Source organism: Anabas testudineus, chromosome 6, assembly GCF_900324465.2.
Source record: "Anabas testudineus chromosome 6, fAnaTes1.2, whole genome shotgun sequence".
Lineage (NCBI taxonomy): Eukaryota > Metazoa > Chordata > Actinopteri > Anabantiformes > Anabantidae > Anabas > Anabas testudineus.
Genome location: NC_046615.1, coordinates 21,055,856 through 21,074,679, shown reverse-complemented (window position 1 = coordinate 21,074,679; position 18,824 = coordinate 21,055,856). Strand labels below are relative to the sequence as shown.

The window sequence follows — 18,824 nt, the reverse complement described above, 5'->3', positions numbered from 1 at the left end:
TTTATTGCGTGTTTTTCCTTGCCTACTCTCAAACCCTTCTGGGATCCAACAGGGTACAGTATTGCTTTTTATTGGACATTTATCCCATTTGGCAGGTGAAGTCGCCCAGTTCTCACTCCTACACAATCTCTCAGACTTTCTGCCAGTCATAAAACACAGCCCCAATACGACTAGGCCCAATTCCATCGCTTATTATGATTTATTTAAGGTCTCAAAGCCTGGGAAAGGCCGGTGGGCGTTCCCTGACAGTGAAGTGAAGCAGCAGAGTGTGGCGTTTTACCATCTGGGCCACACTGGGATTAGCACGAGTGCCTGATCTAGATACATCACTAGCCATCAACGGCTTCAAGACACTCGCTCCTTGTCATACAGGACAGGATGGGCGACAGAGTGCTCACCCTGCAGCTAGCATGATAGCAGGAGCCTCTCTCTTTTTTCTTCTCCATCGTCTCTTGCTCTGTTTTTTTGTCTGTACACATTATGGGGAAAATTATGTTGTGATTATTGCAGTGCAAAGTGATTCACAACACAAAATCTCAATCTCAAAATCTGATCTTTTAGGTTGTGAAAGTGACTATAAAAAGTTTGTTTCTCAGCATGATGGCTGAGGTCAAGTTGAATTTATGTCAGTTATAAAGAATTCACTGTGAACAAAGGCATCAAAATGTCAAACAACCATATGACCTACAGTACTGTTGACATTTATCTGACAAAGACCTTTCTTGACCTGATGCTTCATGGCTGTCATCCATAAGGAAGAAGGACAATGTGGCATTATTATAGTAGTAGCAAAACCTCTGGTATTTGGCTCAGGTGGAAGTTTGGGTATAGAAAGCATCTCATACAGGACTATTGTTAGTTTTCCTTTCTTTCCTCAACATTTATTTGACCAACAATTAGTTTTTTTCCTGGCTAACCTTAACCAAAGCAGTACTAGAACAGAAAACAGTGTACACTCAATGTACCTTTAGCAGAGTTGGCATTCAATTTGGTGGTTTCTCTGCAAGAAAAGGCTTCAGGAAGAACAAAATCTTAATGATAGCCTGCTTTTCCATTCTACAGCCAGCTTTGGTGTGTGTTTGGGGTTCATTGTTCTGTGCCTTATGGTTCCTGGGTTGTTCCTAACCATCTAAACCTATTTACCCCGAGTCTTCTTTCAGACCTTGACAATGTGGCTAAACATCCCAATGACCTTATGTACAGTTGTTTGAACTGATGATCTTTGAACCTGCTGTTGTTAAGAAAAGGCTCTAATAGACATTCCCTACTTGTATAAATCTAGCATTGTCTGTCCCAGATCTGAACTGAACTGAGCTTCTTGGACTTTCTCGTTGTACTGTGCATTGGCAAGCTCGGAGAAGCTAGCATCTGTAGCTGTTGCATGTCCTGTTGTGTATGACAAGCATTGAGTGTCTTGAAACCGTTGATGGCTAGTGATGTATCTAGATTAGACACTCGAGCTAATCCCAGTGTGGCCCAGATGGTAAAATGCCATGCTCTGCTGCTTTGCTTTGTCAGGGAATGCCCATTGGCCCTTCCCAGGCTTTGAGGCCTTAAATAAATCATAATAAGCGATGAAATAAAGCTCATCACTAACAGGAATTTAAGAGGCCTTCGTTTTGGTAAATTTGTAAGACATGGGTGTATTTATATTTTTGCATTTGTGTGATTATTATGTGTGGACCCTGTGCTGATTTCAGAAAACTACACCAGAGAAATACCAACAAAATGATTGAAAGTCCAATATTACCATGGCATTCATGTCCATGATGTGTTTTATTTATTTATGCAGCTACTGAAAGACATAAGAATGTGTGTGAGCAACAAAGTTAGTCTGCAAGGGTGAGGGGAAAATATGTTATCCATTAGGTAGAGGAATTGACTTTTTTTTGGGACAGGATACAACTGGTCTGTTATTGCAGACACTGTTGATTCTGAATGGTAGTTCAGCATCATGTTATCATTTGAAGCTGCAGGTTGTGCTGTTTTGGGTTGGATTATCCCTTGTAATTCATTTAAATCAGTTTTCTGATTTAAAATGTTATAACTTTCGTTATACATTTTATGCATGTATTGTCTTCTGATGTGATTTAAAAAATACTTTCAGTGTCTCTACAACAGTGGATTTTGGGGTAGTGTGTCCCAGTGGACTTCCTGCAAATGGCTTAGCCACTCATATTATTTAATGTTTTTAGCTCTATCAAAACTTTATGGGGTTCTAATGTAGGATTTGGCAGGCTTACAAGCTGAGTGAGTGAGTGAAGGTTAACGTGTGCCCCTTTGGGTGTTGTCAGACTCATCCCTGTCTTCTTGACTACCTCCTCCTGAGACATGGACACTGAAAGCAAATGACACAGTTAAAAACACAAAGGCCCACCACTGGTGACGTAACAGGCTGGGTCTCCCATTCCTAAGCCCAGTCTGCTCCTTGATTTCTTTAATCTCGAGTCCCAGGCAGCAGTAACTTGTTGTGTTTGTGTGCATATTTAATTCCTTCAGAGCTATTTAACCATGGAGTACCACAGTGGCATGGAGCATCTGTTCTGTGATGGGACTCTTTGGTGCATTTTAACACCCCATGCAAAAAGTGAAGACTAGAGTGTCATGTAAATTTGATGGCAGCCACTGTTGTTGCTGGCAGACAGGGAATGCAAAAAAAGTGAAAAACATGCCCTCTCTTCTGCTGTTTTCTCTGTATGTTTGAAATACTGTATAAATGGGTTCCACTTCAAGCTCGATTTTATAGTCTCTTTAATGCTGCTGCCTCAGTGACTGGGTGAAATGGCTTTTCTTAATCAAGGCGGAGGAGGATTATGGGTAAACAAGTTGTGATGGTCAGTGAAGCAGCTCATTAGGCAAGGTTTAATGATGTAATAACTTCATTGTCCTACTTTCTTTGTTAAAGTGAGAGAGCTGCACAATTAATTTTATGTCACTGTGTCTCTTCTTGTTTTTCAGAAACCTGCTAGACAGAGACACGTTCTCCAAGTCTGATCCAAGTAAGCCTGTTTCCCATCATATACACACACAAAACATGAACACTTGCATCAACTCTCAGCAGGCCAGACACACAGTCATATGCACACACTGACATCCACGTGGAAATGTTATCCTTACAAAATACTGCAAACAGAAATGTGCCCAGTCAAACATCCACCACTAGATGCAAGCAGATTTTAACTGTACACACACACACACACACACACAAATATCCTCTGCCTCGCCAGTGTGAATCAGTGGATATTTGCATATGTCAGGGGTCGCATTCATCACTGTTCTCTGCTCCCAACGTGAGTGAAGGCAACCAGATCCTCACACACAAACAAGTCACTTCTCTCCAACAGATTGAAGGATATAGCCACACATACACAGTGCTCAGTTCCTTGATCTACAATTTAACACTAATTTGCAGTGATAGAGAAATACATAGTGTAAAGATATTATTCTTTTTAAATATATACACTAAGTAGTCATTTTATGGAATGTTTTTTAAAGATAGGGGTGGTTATCCAACCTGTCAAATATCTAAAATTGGCATGATGTAATCACATTTGTAATTTTGTTTAGACATTCCAGGATCAGACTAAACACTATCAGCCACATAAGTGACAGAACAAAATGAGTGTTGTGTGCAGTTGTTGCTTGTTTTTCCCAGTGCGTTATGTTGTAGTGCAGAAGTAATAAAAAACAGCTATTGTGTCAAAATGTTTTTGGCTTTTCTCAATTGATTTGACTACTTTTTTTGATATGACATACACGGTGATAAGGTCAGTGAACATAACCCAAAGCAGGGATAATAGCCTATGATTCATTGGTTGCAATGATATATAGACATATTTGTTTGTTATGGCACACCACCATAAAAAACCTACCAGCAGAAACATTGATTTTAGTCAGGCCATTTAAGAGGCTTATATTTAGCCACTTTTTGACTCTTGTGTTTTAAATTGTATGGTGTTTGTCCAGATGATAGTTATCAGTTGTGAAAAATAAAGGCTTTTCCTTTAAGTCGTATAGTTGAAAAATTCAGATGAATCCTAGCTGGACTAAATGCTGAGAAGAGATCCTCTCATACTGCATACGTGCACAGACGAGCCTGCATATTGTAAAGTAGTTCCATGCTGTTTATATCTGTTATGTCTGCTTTGTTTTCTGTAACAGACTGTGACAGTCCTGTTGGTTAAAAGCCCTCTAAAAATAAACATGATGGGAGGAAAATACACTGAGTTATGCTGAAATGAAATATACAGTGGAAAGAAAAAGTAATAGCACTGTTTGCAATTTCCTGGTTTTGTGTATAGATTGGTGATGACATGCAATCTGATCTTTGCCTAAATCAAAAGTACAGCTGATAAAACACGGTCATTATCTTTTATGTCTTTATTGAACACACCCATTAAACACAGGGACTGATAGAGATTAATGTCAACAGTGTTTTAAGAACTGGTTGAACCATCTTTGGCATTCATAACCTCAAACAAGTGATTTCTGTAGCTGTGAATTATAGCTGCACAATGTCCAGCAGGACATTTGGATCATTCCTCCTTACAGAACAGTTTCAGGGGGAGAACACGCAGCACTACATATGGCGTGGAAAGACTGTGAACCCATATGAAAACATCATCCCACCAGTGCCATTACTTTGTCTTTGTCTATCATCTGTCCAGCCTCTGGTTAGCATGCATTTTTACAAAGCACCACCTTGTTTTATTTCCTAAGTATTCAGCACTTTGCCACCTGGGTGCTGCTCAGCCAGCCCAGTGGTGCTTTTAATGTTGGTCAGTGTGTGTGTAACCATAATTGATGAGGTCCCAGAATTGCGGATTGGGCCTTTAAGTGTCAGACAGTGGTACAGGAGGATGAGCATCCTTGCACACCCCAACATTTATGCAAGGAGGCACTTGTGCTGCGTCCATGTCTCTGCTTTGCTGACAGCACTGGCCCCAGTCACACAGCATTAGACCGCCTCAGCTGAGCCACACTCACACACACTCACACACACACATTTTTGTATGTCAGTGTGAGGACACTCATTGACATGATGCACTCGCTAGCTCCCTACTGTTGCGTAGGCCATGCTAATCTACTCTGTTTTAATTATTATTTATCACATGTACTGCCTTACCCTAACCCTAACCATCACAATTAACTGCCTCACCCTAAAAGTTACCCTAACCAAAACCTAAAACCTAGTCTTAACCCAGAAATTGCTCTTTAAACACACCCTTCTCATTGTGAGGACCGGCTAAAATATTCTCACGTTGTTAAAAATGTCCTCAGTCCAATAGTTAAAAATTCATACTGGTCCTCACAATGATAGCTATACACACACACAAACACAAAGCACACATCCAGCCTCACGTATCATATTCATATTAGCTTATAAAAGCTGGATAACAATCCAGTGAGCCTGTTTGGTGTGTGTTTATATGATTGTGTATTTTAGCCATTGTTCTGTGGGACATGAACGTGCATGTACTTTGATCAGTGTGCTTCAGCAGATTGGAAAAGGACACTAAGCAGAAGGGAAAATTATCAAAGTATGCTCTGTCAGTATCGCTTACATTCAAAACAGAGATGGTGTTAGCAGTGCTATTGTCAAGCTCCTGCCCTCATCATCAGTCTGATAAACAGGAAGACTTGAAAGTGCGATGGTACCAATGCAACGATGCATTGCTATTTACAGGAGTGTGATTGATGTATTTCTTCTTCACCCACACAATAACAAGAAGGCCTTGTGTCATCCAATGCTTCATGGCAAGATTAAAGGATGACTGTACATTCAAGCAGCTGAGCCCCAGCTCACTGAACACCATTCACAGTGTAACATATACAGCATCTAGCCCGGCAATCTGCCAAAACACAGCAAGTTTGTGAACCAGATGCAGGATAATTAGGCTGTGTGTTGTCTGTGTTTTCATTACAAAACTGGTTTTAACATCAGTCTTCTACAAAATATAATACAAAGTGATAATGTAGTGTATCTGGGCCCAATGTTAACTACATAAAAAAAGAAAATTGTCAGTTTTGGTAGGAAAACGGGAATTCTTCAACTTAACATGGTGATTTTGATACCAGAGATGACTTACACCCACAGTCACAACCCTTAATGAATCTGTGATTAAATCAGTCATGTCATTTCATCAGTTGGTAGAAACTCGTACATTAACTTTGGCATAAATTTACAATTAATTAATGCTGTAATTAATGCTAATGTTGCCTTTCAAATCACATGTCACAAAATCAACTCAAGTTGTTTTTCAATGTACCTCTTAGGCTGTCTTGTGTTTTTTCAATGTCAGTCTCTAATGACGGGACCTTTTTTAATTCTCAAATAGTTTCAACTTTTGGCTTCAATGAGCCTTTTTCCTGTAGATGTGAATTACTGTCTTCATCCCTAAGGCTTGTCAAAGTTCATCTCTTCTAAATCGTCTACACAAACACCAGAAACAGCTAAGTAACATTATAAATTAAGAACGAGTTTTATTTCTATTGTCTGTAATTACAAGATAATGCAAGGATAATTTAGACACGGTAGACTGGTTTACATGTGCTTCATTAGCATGTTGTTGGTCGTCAGTGGAGAATTTGCTGGCAGTGCAATGTTGAAAGTTGTGACTACTAACAGGGCATGTAATGCATCAAAAATAGAAAATAATTTGCTGTACAGGGTCTGTCATCACCAGTCTTAACACCAATCATGTCGACAATTTGCTAAATAACATTTTGTAGTATAAAGTACTATATGATGTAAGAATTATCTATGGAGATTTAGCATTTAAAGCAGTGGGAACAGTGGGAAAACAAATGGCAACAAACCAAGCATAAACCTACCATAATGCAATTAATTTAAGTGTATTATTTATGGACAACTCACACTAACAACACAATATGCAACTGAACTGACTAAAAAAATATTCCAAGAAGGTAGAATTGTAATAGTATTACAGACATGATTTGTTTCATAGGTCTAGGTGCATTAACACAAAGCCTCTAGGGTATACAGATGATGTGGATGTGGGCCTTTTCCCAACCCCAGAGAGTCCTACTAGCATTCTTCTACTGAACGCAACTAGTCTATTCAACTAGCCTGCAATCTATGGTACTGGTCCAATGTGTGATCTAACAGCCAGACAGAACATCTTAGTGGTTACTTAGCATTCATCACAAGCTAACATGCTTATGTCCGCTGTATTTTTCCGTCTGTTTTTTTGCTATTTTGTGCTTTCATGCGACCAGAAAGGACAAGGACAAATAGAGGTTGTTGTCGTGGCCTTTTAGAGTTAGCAGTCATTGTTGCTCAGGTGGAATGAGTTGGAAAGAGAGGTTCTTCTGCCTTCCTCGCGAGGTGTGTTTAAAGATTATTCCCAAAGGATGGTGCTCAGGTGACATGAGTAAATAGCAACCACAGAAAAAACAGAGCAGTTTAAGGGTGTTTTTAGGTGTGTTATTCTGGATCGCTGTTTTAAACCCCAGCATTGGGAATGCACGGACCAGTGCGCTCAGGCCTGGGAAAAGTGGTTGCATCATGAAGGACATTCAGTGATAAAACCTGTGCCACATGAATTTTTGAATTAGTTGGTCCACTGTGGTGTCCCCTAAAGAGATAAACTCATTATTATTATTATTATTGTTATTTTAAAAAAGTCTGGATTGGTGTTTTGTTCTAGAGCAAGAAGGGGGTTGGTGATAAACTACTACAGTATTTGTACTACAAGTTTTTTCTAGAATAAAACATGAACTGCTGATAAAGTGCTGAACATCAAACCATTTTATTTAAAATATTATAATATTATTAAAGCTTGACTAGACCAGATCTAGCCTCCACCCAATTGATTTGGCCCTACAGTATGTTATAAAGAGCACTGAGTTCAAATACCATCTCTTAGATTAGAACATCCACCACTCTTCAACTCACTGTTACATTATGTAGACATTTTACCAGTTAGAACAGGTTTCCAAGGGTGTAATCCCAGGGGCTTTCGAAGTTGTGAGTGGCTGCCATGTGACAGATGTTTGTGAATACAGTAAAGTCAGCAAGAATGCAAATCAAATGTCATTTTAGTGCCAGCTGATTGCCTTGCTCTGTTCTCTCTAGTGGTCCGTTATCAAAAAACAGTCAGTCCCTTAGATGGAGACGCTTGAATGTCATTAAGGAGGACTTTCCCATCCCCATCTTCTACATTCCATCCTCCTCTACCCGTCACCAAAATACCATCATGCCGCAAGGCAGAGTTCTAGTGACATTTAATTAGGGAGTTTTCCTCTCATGTTGAGATCTGGAGGAAGAACATGCTCTCAGCTGACTTATTTGTGTTGTTGGTTCCGCTGTTAAATACTCTTCAATCAGTCTAACCCCCTTTTGTTTTTCACCTCCAACAGTTTGTGTGCTCTACACTCAAGGAATAGCCAACAGGGAATGGAGAGAGGTGAGTAAAGGGGTTGGGTAGTGGGGGAATTCTTTATAACGACTGAATGCTTCCGAGTATCTTAAATGGCAGCAATGCAGCATTTGAATTCATGTGAGTCAGCTTACAGTCAGTCAGTATTTATTAAAAAGACCATTGCATAATGCTAGGCTAGGTTAGACCTGTGTCATTCCAGTGGAGTTCATGTTAAAATTTGGGATTTAAGTGTGCACAATCTAAACTACTGATTGTTATGTGTGATTTTGTTTCCTAGAGTGAGATCAAACTCAGGACCCAAGTTGTAAAAGTTACAGTTACATTACTCTAATTACACATTTGTATATTTTAGGGCTCCAGACTAACTTTATCTAACTAACTAACTAACTAACTTTAGTGTCACTGGTGATCCTTACTGAAACTTTTAGAAACACATAATTTTGTTCCCTTATTAAATTCTGTGTTATAAATGTAGTTCAATATCTTTTTCCCACAGCCTGCACAATGTCATGAACTCACAGTGAAAGCTTTAGGCTATATAGTCAGTTTTCATTATTACAGCCTTCTTCTTTTATTGGTTGGGTTTCAGTTAGGACAATAAATGCATCACTACAAAAACTACACTGTAAATGCAAACCTCCTGATTGATAGATGGTGACAGACATACTTAGAAAACACAGTGAACTGTTTATATTATGTTATATTATATACTCTCAGTTAGGCCGACTGTGTGGCAAATGAGGCTGTGGACAGTCAACTTATGCCTTAGTATGTTTAAAGCAACCAGTAATTTTCCAACCAGCTTGCTGAGGTTACTGATAAATGGGAGCTGAAATATTGCTTTTCTGCATATTTATGATTCTTTAAAAGTTGTTAAGATAAATTACTTTTACCGTTTTTTTATTTGTGGGGTTTTTATTGTGAGCACACTAATGAGCATAGATGTTTTGTAAAGTTAATTTTACCTGAGCTGTTTGCTTCCTCTCTGCCTGACTGCTTCTCCAATGTATCTGGAGACCCTTTTTGTTCAACAGAAAGGAGATGTTATATCCATTAATCTAACTGAACATCTTTCAGTATAGATATTCTAGGAACTCTGAAAACTGTAACGCTGCATTGTTTATTTCTGAACTTTAACCACTGTTAAAATATTTCAGGTGGTGTGTATTTTGTAAAATGAATCTTGCTTTCCATAATCTAACATAACCTGTCTTATTTTTCTTCTAGTTTGGCCGGACAGAAGTCATAGACAACACGCTCAACCCCGACTTTGTCCGCAAATTCATCCTTGATTATTTCTTTGAGGAGAGGCAGAATCTACGGTTTGACCTGTAAGTTGACATTTACCTTAGACATGTTTGTGTATGTGTGTGTGTGTGTGTTTTTGTTGTATGTATTTGTGTATGTTGTGCAGGCATGGATGTGAGTGCTGCTCTGTGTGGAGCAAAGTTAAGACTGAAATATTGATGGTCTGTGCAGAGGGAGATGTACATCTTCTCCCTTTTAAATAAAAGACAAGTTTTCACTTTTTCACCACCATTTCCGTTTGAATTCATCCCATTCATACAATGCTTAGAGACAAAAAAGGGCCAGATGCCCGTAGTGAGTCATACACTTGGCACTTTATGATGATTATGATCCATTTTCTGTATCGGCCATTTGTCCTCTCAGTTTTGTATTAATGGAATCAGCAAGCTAGCAATTTCAAAACCTGTAACAGTCCATTCATTTTAAATGATCAGGACCCTGAACTGCTGCTTCAGTCAGTTTTGTTACATTTTAGTAAAACGCTTTTTTATAACTTTGAATAGGGTGCAGCAGCGTAGAAAAAGGCTCTTATGAAAGTAACAAATGACCTCCTTTCAACAGCAGATGCAGGAGATTGCTCAGTCTTAATCCTTTTATACCTAAGTGCGGCTTTTGACACAGTTGATCATACATTTTTAATTGACTGCCTCAAGCGCTGGGTAGTTATCTCTGGGTCAGCAGAGAGTTTACTTAGACTTTACTGCTCAACGGTAAGGTCTGGACCTGTACTATTAAAACAGGAGATCCCTCAATTAACACAATAGACTGTAAATATCTCTGGGTCCCATCAAGTTACCCCTTTAATGCATTTTGAGGTGTCATTTGTAAACATACAGTAATTGGAAATTAATATCGAGGAGATCTTTAGTCGTATGAGTTTATATATTACGAGGCAACACAAGTTTATTAGAGGTGTGGATATCAACAGCTGGATGTTCCTATACTTCCTAAGTATTAAAAATCTGAAAATATTTAAATAAATGAAAATAAATGATCCCCATCTCAGCACCAGGGAAAAGCAAGTGTGACACACAGTAGTAGTTAAAAAACTTAACTTGCAGTCAAACTTGTAGTGAGAGTCACACCAGAGTTGCAGTTTCAGATGTCAGTGAGTTGACGTTTAAGCAGAGTGAAAAATAGCCACGCTGTGCACCTGCACAAATGTGATTGGACATTACTTGTCAGCAGGTAGCCAAACACTTGACGAAGCATGAATGAAGCAGCTAATGCTGATTAGCTAATGCAAAACTTTAATGCTTTGCCTGAGATACAGCTAAGCTCCATTAATTTGAGTGACAACATATAAAATTATATTAAATATAATATTAAATCAAGGGCAGAAATCTTGTAGCAGTTGATTAATAACAGTGATTATTGTTGGTATCATGTCAAATATAGCTACAATCTTTTAGTCATGCAACCATAAACTGATCTCATGTGTTCAAACTACAGTCAGAATAGAAACAGAACAGAAACTGTTTAAAATAATTTGAAAAAAGTTTCTATTGTCTCATCTAACTTTATTTGACTGGAAAGTGAATGTCAATAGTGATGTGATGTGACTGACTGACTTCATACACTATACATCTGTATTTTATTTATTATTTAAAAAAATCATATTTACGTATGTAGCCCTAAAAGTCGAACTGTCTAAGTAATTATGATAATCTGTATTTTTCTCTGTTGTGTTCCAGCCTCACGCATATTCTCTGTATGTTCCCATGATAGCTCATGAAATATGGAATGGCTCTTTTGTTTGTTTACTTGTTGGCCTGTCAGCAGAGCCACATGCTGTTTACAAGCTGTGGGAGGTTACTGTGAAGGTCAAGGAGAGATACAAGCTGTTTAAGTCTCTGTCTATATATATGCATACAGTGTCTGAATGCATGTATTCACATGCATTCAGAATGTTGCTGTGACACTTTCTCGTTGTTCATCATTTTGACAGACAGGCTCATTAAAAATTTAGTCATAATCTATTATTACCTATTAATATCAACACGTATTTAAAGTCACAATGTGCAATGTAAGCAAGCACAACACATGAATCAGTCCACTCTGCTCTGTTTAGTCCTCAATCTACCTGCTTCACTTCTCTACCACCTGTTACGCTCCACCACGCTCTGCAAAGCCCTTTAGATGTGAGTCATTATCAAAAAACTATAAATAAGTAGCTGGAAAACGTATTAATCAAGCAGAAATTATGATTGGTTAGAAGGACAAACCTACCTCAAAAACCTCTTCAGATATCTCCCCACTGCTGCCAGTGCAGTTAGCCTGACCTCATGGGAGGATTCAACAGCACCCCCCCACAATAAGTTATTATTGAAACATATTTTTAAAAAGTTATATACTGTAGCTTCAATAGCATTTAATTTGATTATTTTTTGCTTTTAATAATTAATATACAGAATAGATTATGCATTTTTAAGGTCATGGAGAGAAAATATTGACAGAGACACGATTGGGGGGATTTCCCAGTTCTGCAAGCACTCATAGAAAATCCTGCAGCATGTGCTCCTTCCTCACCAGTGGCACAGCTGCACCCCTCTGTGACCACTTATAGTACAGAGGCGCTTCAAGTCCTCCAGTCCATTGCTTTTTAACATGCTGCCGGTACCTGGATAACAAGATGCATTGAGTGCAGTGTCAAGGTCAGTGATGATGCCTACATGCTCCAAAGAACATCTTTTTAGTCACTTCAAAGAAATTGAAAAGTAAGAGCTACTGGACAGTGGAGAGAATTACTTAAAGTTACAGTAGATCGCCCTCTGCACCTTCACATTTTTCTGTTAATGTTAAAAAGATTCACTCAGTGGTGGACAATATTCAGTTGATTCAGATGATTGCATTGTGTTTAAGTTATATATTTCAGGCTTTGTGTTCAAGCTTTTGTTTGTCTGTGTATGTGAGTGCATTGCTGTTTTGGTATTTGTTTTTTTATGGCTATACACAGGTAGTCTGTTTACTTTTGTATATTTGTTGCTGCTTGGCAAGGCAAGTACAAACAAGTAGTGTAAGATTTTATATATGTGAGTTGTGTGTGTGCTTGGGTTTTCTTTGTGTGTTTTTTTACAATCATCTATGTGTATTTCTGTGTGCTAGAGGAATGAAGTGCAGGCTGTGCCAAAATATCATGCAAGATGTTTGAAGTTGACAAGCAGTGGAGAGAAGAGATGGAGGATGATGGAGTGTGCATGTGTGTAGTTAGTATAACTCCCTGCAGGGCTCGTTGTGAGTGGGTGAGCATCAGGCCCCGACACTGTCTCCCGGGCTGATGGCCCTATGGTCACTCACAGCGAGGACATGGCTCCCATACCCCCACTCTCCTCTCTCTATTTCACACACACATGCATGCCTACCCTCAAAACAAGAAAGATGTGCAGAAACACACATACAAATACTCACACACATACGCACTCACTTCAGGCAATCCTTTGCACTCGAGTTGAGCTGTAACATGCATGTGCACACACACACACACACACACACACACACACACACACACACACACACAGACACACACACACTCTTATATTCCTCATTAGAGAACCAGTGGGTTACTCCTGCTTTCCACAGTCTTTGTCCTGAGGTCTGGAAGTCCTCTTACTGTAGCTCCAGCAGCCCATCATTACCTCCACCTCCCTCACGTCTACTCAGTGTTTCACATCCCTTCAGGACATCCATACAGCCAGACAACACCAAACTCCCTGCAAACCGCCAGAATAGCTACTGCTGAACCATGCCACACTCTCCTCACCCTATAACCCCAAAGCCACAACACACTTTGCTTCCTCTGCTGCTATCTGTGCCTGGAAATCCTATTAACTCTCATTTCACTGCTGACCACATTCAGTGTTCCTATTTGCTTTTTGTTTTTTGAAAATGAAATTTGAGATGCTCACTGAAGCCAGTGGAAACCCCCCAGATGGATGGATGCCTAATCATGTGTGGCAAATTGGATCAGACCTCAAAAAATGAAGTGAAATGGAAGAAAAGAAATGAATAGTTGTATTAGCTTTCTTTTATAAGTAAAAAATTTACAAGAATATCAATTTTTGAAAACAAACGATATGATTGACTGGAGCTACTACTAAACAATGTGACGGCAGATGTCGAAATAATTTATAATAAAATGAAATCAGTGCAGAAAATAACAATTTTATTAAATGGATGGAATTTATGCCAAATGATTGCAATTCTGCTATGGTTTTTGTCTTCACCATATTTTACTAATTTCACCACCTTCACCATCATTATCAGAATATTGTGGAAAAAAAACTCATTTTCATAAGAAATAAAATCTGAAAGTTGCACAGACTGTTGCATATCATACCAATATTTCTCATCAGTGAAATCTGAAAAGGATAAAGAGTCAAATCAAGTATCAGTAATACATATAGAAAATGTGAGAGCATTATTCATTTTATTTTATTGCAGTTCTTTGCAATAAACCATGGTATAGTAAAAAACATTTTTGGATAATCTGTTGCAACCTATTACAGCAGCAAATATGTTCTTATAAAACACTAGTGAAGCATCTTGTATCATTTGACATGAAAGGTTTATGAACGTTTCATAAAGCTGTTGGGAAACGGAGCTCAAGTGTCAGTGCGCTGTCATTTGTTGTTTGCCTTTCTCTCCAGCCCCGTTTGTTTGTGTGCCATCATTAGTCATCATTGCTCAGTTCAAACGGAGCTCTGAGCAGCCGCTCCCCCCAACAAGACAGACAGCACAGGACCAAGAGAAATCCTGTTTGGCCCAGTGCCGATGCAGAGTGATGTCATCCACATAAACACACACATTCAGTCACACACAGTAAATGTGCGCTCACGAGGCGCCGCTTGTATGTGTGGGTGAACATGTGCAGCCAAATCACCATACATCAGTAGTATGTTTTTCTTTCATCCACCCTCTTTCCTCTTTCTCTTTTTCTCTCTCGCCCCCTCTCTCTGTGGGTCTCTCATTATTAAATATGATTTAATAAATCATTTATGAACATTTGGGAGTGACTGAGGCAAGGGGCGAATAGAACATGAAGCTCACCTGTGTATTTTGCCGACAGCATGTTGCGTAACAGCAGCGTGTTTCCTGGCACTTATGGAATTACATTAGTAACAGCACTGCATTGAAGGCCCCCCGCCCCCTCCTGTAGTGACACACAGCGTCTCCTAGTTTTGTCAGCAGGCGCCTTATCGTACGTGGCATGCTGTCTGTAGAAAGAAATGCTCAGCCTCTCCCATTTACACACTTCAGTGCATGCTGCTGCACACACACCACACACATACTGACACACACCTGAGACACAGAAGGTGACAGGTTATGGGAAGTAAATAAAACTGGATAAATTGCTCTCAGGAGAGGCGAGTACATCACACGGTTTGCACAATGTAGCTCTTGCTTATGGCTCCAGTGAATGTTCCTGCATAAGATAGACCAGTACTGACTGTTTGTTCTCAATGATTTACTGATTTAGAAGTTTGTCAGTGATAAATGTTGTTATTCCATTATCTTTTTCTTTTTATACTGTGTATTTTTTTTATTATAAATTGTTTTTGAGCAACTGCTACAAAACCATCAATATTAAAAATTAGAAAATAAAACAGCTTAGTGGGTAAATTGTTAAGATTTTCACCCAACAGCTATTAATGATATTGAGGCGACTCATACTGTTGTACCGTCATGCATGAAATCGGATCAGTAAAGCTTTTGGTGCCGTAATCACAAGCACACTTTAAACCTGAACAGCTTCTTTGCAGTGATTAGATGAGAAGTGCCTTGCATTAATAGTAGGTGATGAGAGAGAGAAGCTTGTGTTGTGGACTACTAATTTGTGTTTTGGCAGCTTTCCAGATACAGACCTGCTGCTCAAACCTTCCAGCCTATCACAACCGCTGTTTTAATGTTTCTTATCTTCTTCTCTTCTCTCCAGGTATGATTTGGACTGCAAGAGCGACAACCTCTCCAAACACGTGAGTGTCTCCTTTACCTCAGCTGTTCAACAATCAGTCATGCATTCATGGAAATATTATACAGCCAAATGTTTACCCTTCCAGTACAATAGCAGCCTGATTTGAATCTGAATGTCATTGGTAAGACAGGTGTAACAGCAGCAAAACAATCATGTTGGCATTTAAACTCTTATTTAGACCTTCATTTCTGTTTCTGACAAATGTTACTGACCTGCATGTTTTTTATCTTTGTAAGCAATGATAGTGCAAGTGAATTCAGAATAAAACTGCAATTCCCATCGCGGGTTAACTGGCCTTCATGCTCCTTTGATCTTGGTCTCTAACCTTCTTTTTCATAGAGGGTGCTGCGGTTTATGCTTGGCGTTCATTATGTTTATCTTATAGCCCAACATCTCAAGGATAACTGTCAGCTTACAAGCTCTAATAGAGATGGCATATCTACTTTTCTCAAATGTTTCTTTGGTTCAGAGTCCACCAAGCATTTATTTTATTTACTTTTGTGCGTCCTTCTCTTTTCTTTTTCTTTCCTTTTCCTCCTCTCATGTTGTCTGTACTAATGCATTGGTTACAGTCCACATGATTGTTATCTATTAACCACCGGGTCTGCTGGGTAACTTCTTTGATGAGCTTGACATGGTGCTCTCCCACTTCCCTAAAGTTGGCACTCCTCATTATCTTGGGGGACCGGGACAAACCTCAGGCTGCTGAAGTCCTAACACTTCTGAACTCGACCTGAGACTGGTCCTTACTCCTCCAACACACAGAGCTGGCAACCACCTGGACCTCATTCTCACCTGGAATTGCATCTTAGATAACATCTCAGTCACCCCTCTGCATGTATCAGATAATCTTATTCAGCTCACAATCTCTCTGTCCCAAATGTCACATACTCCCATTGCACTTGTAGCTTTCTGCCAGAAGCTCAGGACTCTTAATGCTGAGCAGCTTTCTTCCCTGGTCTCTGCTACTCTACTCCCACCACAGATCCTCTTTACAGTTGACACAGAAACAGCCACTGACAGATTCTGCATTACACTGTGAACTTGTCTAGATAGTCTCTGTCCTCTGTCTTCAACATCTACCCATACATCAGCTTCTAATTCATCTGACCAGATCCTTGAACAACACACCATGCTCAGAAGTGATGAGAGGATTTGGTGTGAGTCCAAGACTTCATGTGCTTTAGCAGAATATCACAGCCTGATTGTGTCCTTTTTCTCACAGCATCACCAAGGCAAAAACAGAGGACTACCAGGTCAAACTCAGCAAAACCACTGATATAAGGAAGTTTTTCCCCACTCTAAAGTCACTCCTCTACTCCCTCCACCTCTCTCACTGCTCACGACTTTGCCACCTTCTTTACGAATAAGGTGCCATTAGCTCCTTCAAACAAAGACATCCTACTAACCTCATCTAACAGCACATTGCTCGCCTCGTTTGCCACTCTGACCGAGAACGACGCATCCACCCTCCTCGTCTCAAAACATCCTACCACCTACTCTCTAGATCCCATCCCCTCCACTCTCCTTCATACAACTGCGCACACCCTAATCCCAGCCATTACACAGATCATTAACACATCTCTCACGACAGGCACCTTTCCCACCTCATTTAAGCAGGTCTTTGTTGCAGGCAGCTCAGCTGCCCCCAATACAGGGGGTACTAAGGTTGAACAGGTTAAACCTTACACTGTAAAGCGCCTTGAGATGACTTCTGTTGTGATTTGGTGCTTTACAAACAAAATTGAATTCAAATTAATTGAACTTACTGACTTCCTTTTTAGTAACAACTTCCTTGATGTCAACTAGTCTGGCTTTAAGAGTGGTCACTCCACACAAACATCACTCCTAAAGGTCGCTGAATACCTGCAAGCTGCTAAAGCTGCCGCTTCATCTTAATCTTACTTGATCTATCTGCAGCCTTTGACATAATTAACCACCAGATCCTCCTGTCTGCACTCTCTGATTTTGGCATCATTGGTACAGCTCTGGCCTGGCTTAAGTCCTACTTGTCTGGACATACCTTCAAGGTATCTTGGCAGGGGCAGGTTTCTCTCTCTTACACTCTTACTGCCTCTTCACAGGTGTACTGCAGGGCTCAGTTCTTGGTCCTCTGCTACTAAAAATATCCTTCCTAGTGATTTGAAGAAGAAGTTTCCGCAACAGCTTACTCCAGTTCTGTATATAACCTGGTCTCTATTGTCACCTCCAGCCCCTTTGCTATTATCTACCTTCATACTCATTGCCAACTGCAGGCGGAGTTCTTTTCCTCAGTGCAAACCCAGCATGCCCGTGGGCTTTTACTAAGAACGCTGAGCAATGTGAACGCAGCGACTCACTCTCAGCATGAAGGCTGAGGATGCTTGGATGCGTCCTGTCGTCACTGTGGATGTGTGGGATTGGAGATGGAGCACACAGTGATGGCTCTGTTGTCCGGGCAGAGTCCATCCCGGTTTCATAGCTATAAATAACAGAGAAATGCAAGAGAGAGGGAGGAAAATTTGCACATGAGTACAGTACCTCTCATGGCAGTGCTAGCGTTTGAGGGTGTCTCCTTACTCCCATCACAGCAGATGTTTTTGCTGTGCCATATGGTTTGCATACCTTGTGCAGATATAGCTGCAGGGGAAGCTGTGCAGAGAGAGCATACAGTAAACTCTAATTAAGGCCTGGATACTCTGTTTACGATTAGATGAAGTGAATGTTACTTAGTAATCCTGACAGAACTGCACAATTTTTTATTTTAATCCCTTTTTAAAAAAATGTGGTAAAATACACAGATTTCCTGCTTCTAAACTCATTTTAGTCTTAATTATTTTAAACCCAATGATTAGCGTATAAATCCAGGCACGGAAATAGCTTCTTTGTTTGCAGGCAGTAATTAAGTTAACTGGCTGTGTGTTCCCTCCCAACTTGAAAGCCATCAGGATTTCACTACAAACTTTTAATCCTCTTATTAAATGCACTATTTCTAGAAAAGCGCATATATATAGTGTGTTTTTCTTTATAATTTTTAAATTTTTTTTGCAGCATTTCATCTTTATTGGGCTGCTCAAGCTATTATCTGCTATACCAGATTTCAAGTAAGAACCTTAGTGGACATAGAAACAGGTATTTCCAACCTGGGATTCTAAAGTCAA

The 18,824-nt window shown here is 39.7% G+C and overlaps 1 pseudogene; it reads left to right on the top strand.

Moving 5' to 3' along the window:
- Positions 1–18,824, top strand: part of LOC113165506 — a 56,979-nt pseudogene that overhangs the window by 9,756 nt on the left and 28,399 nt on the right.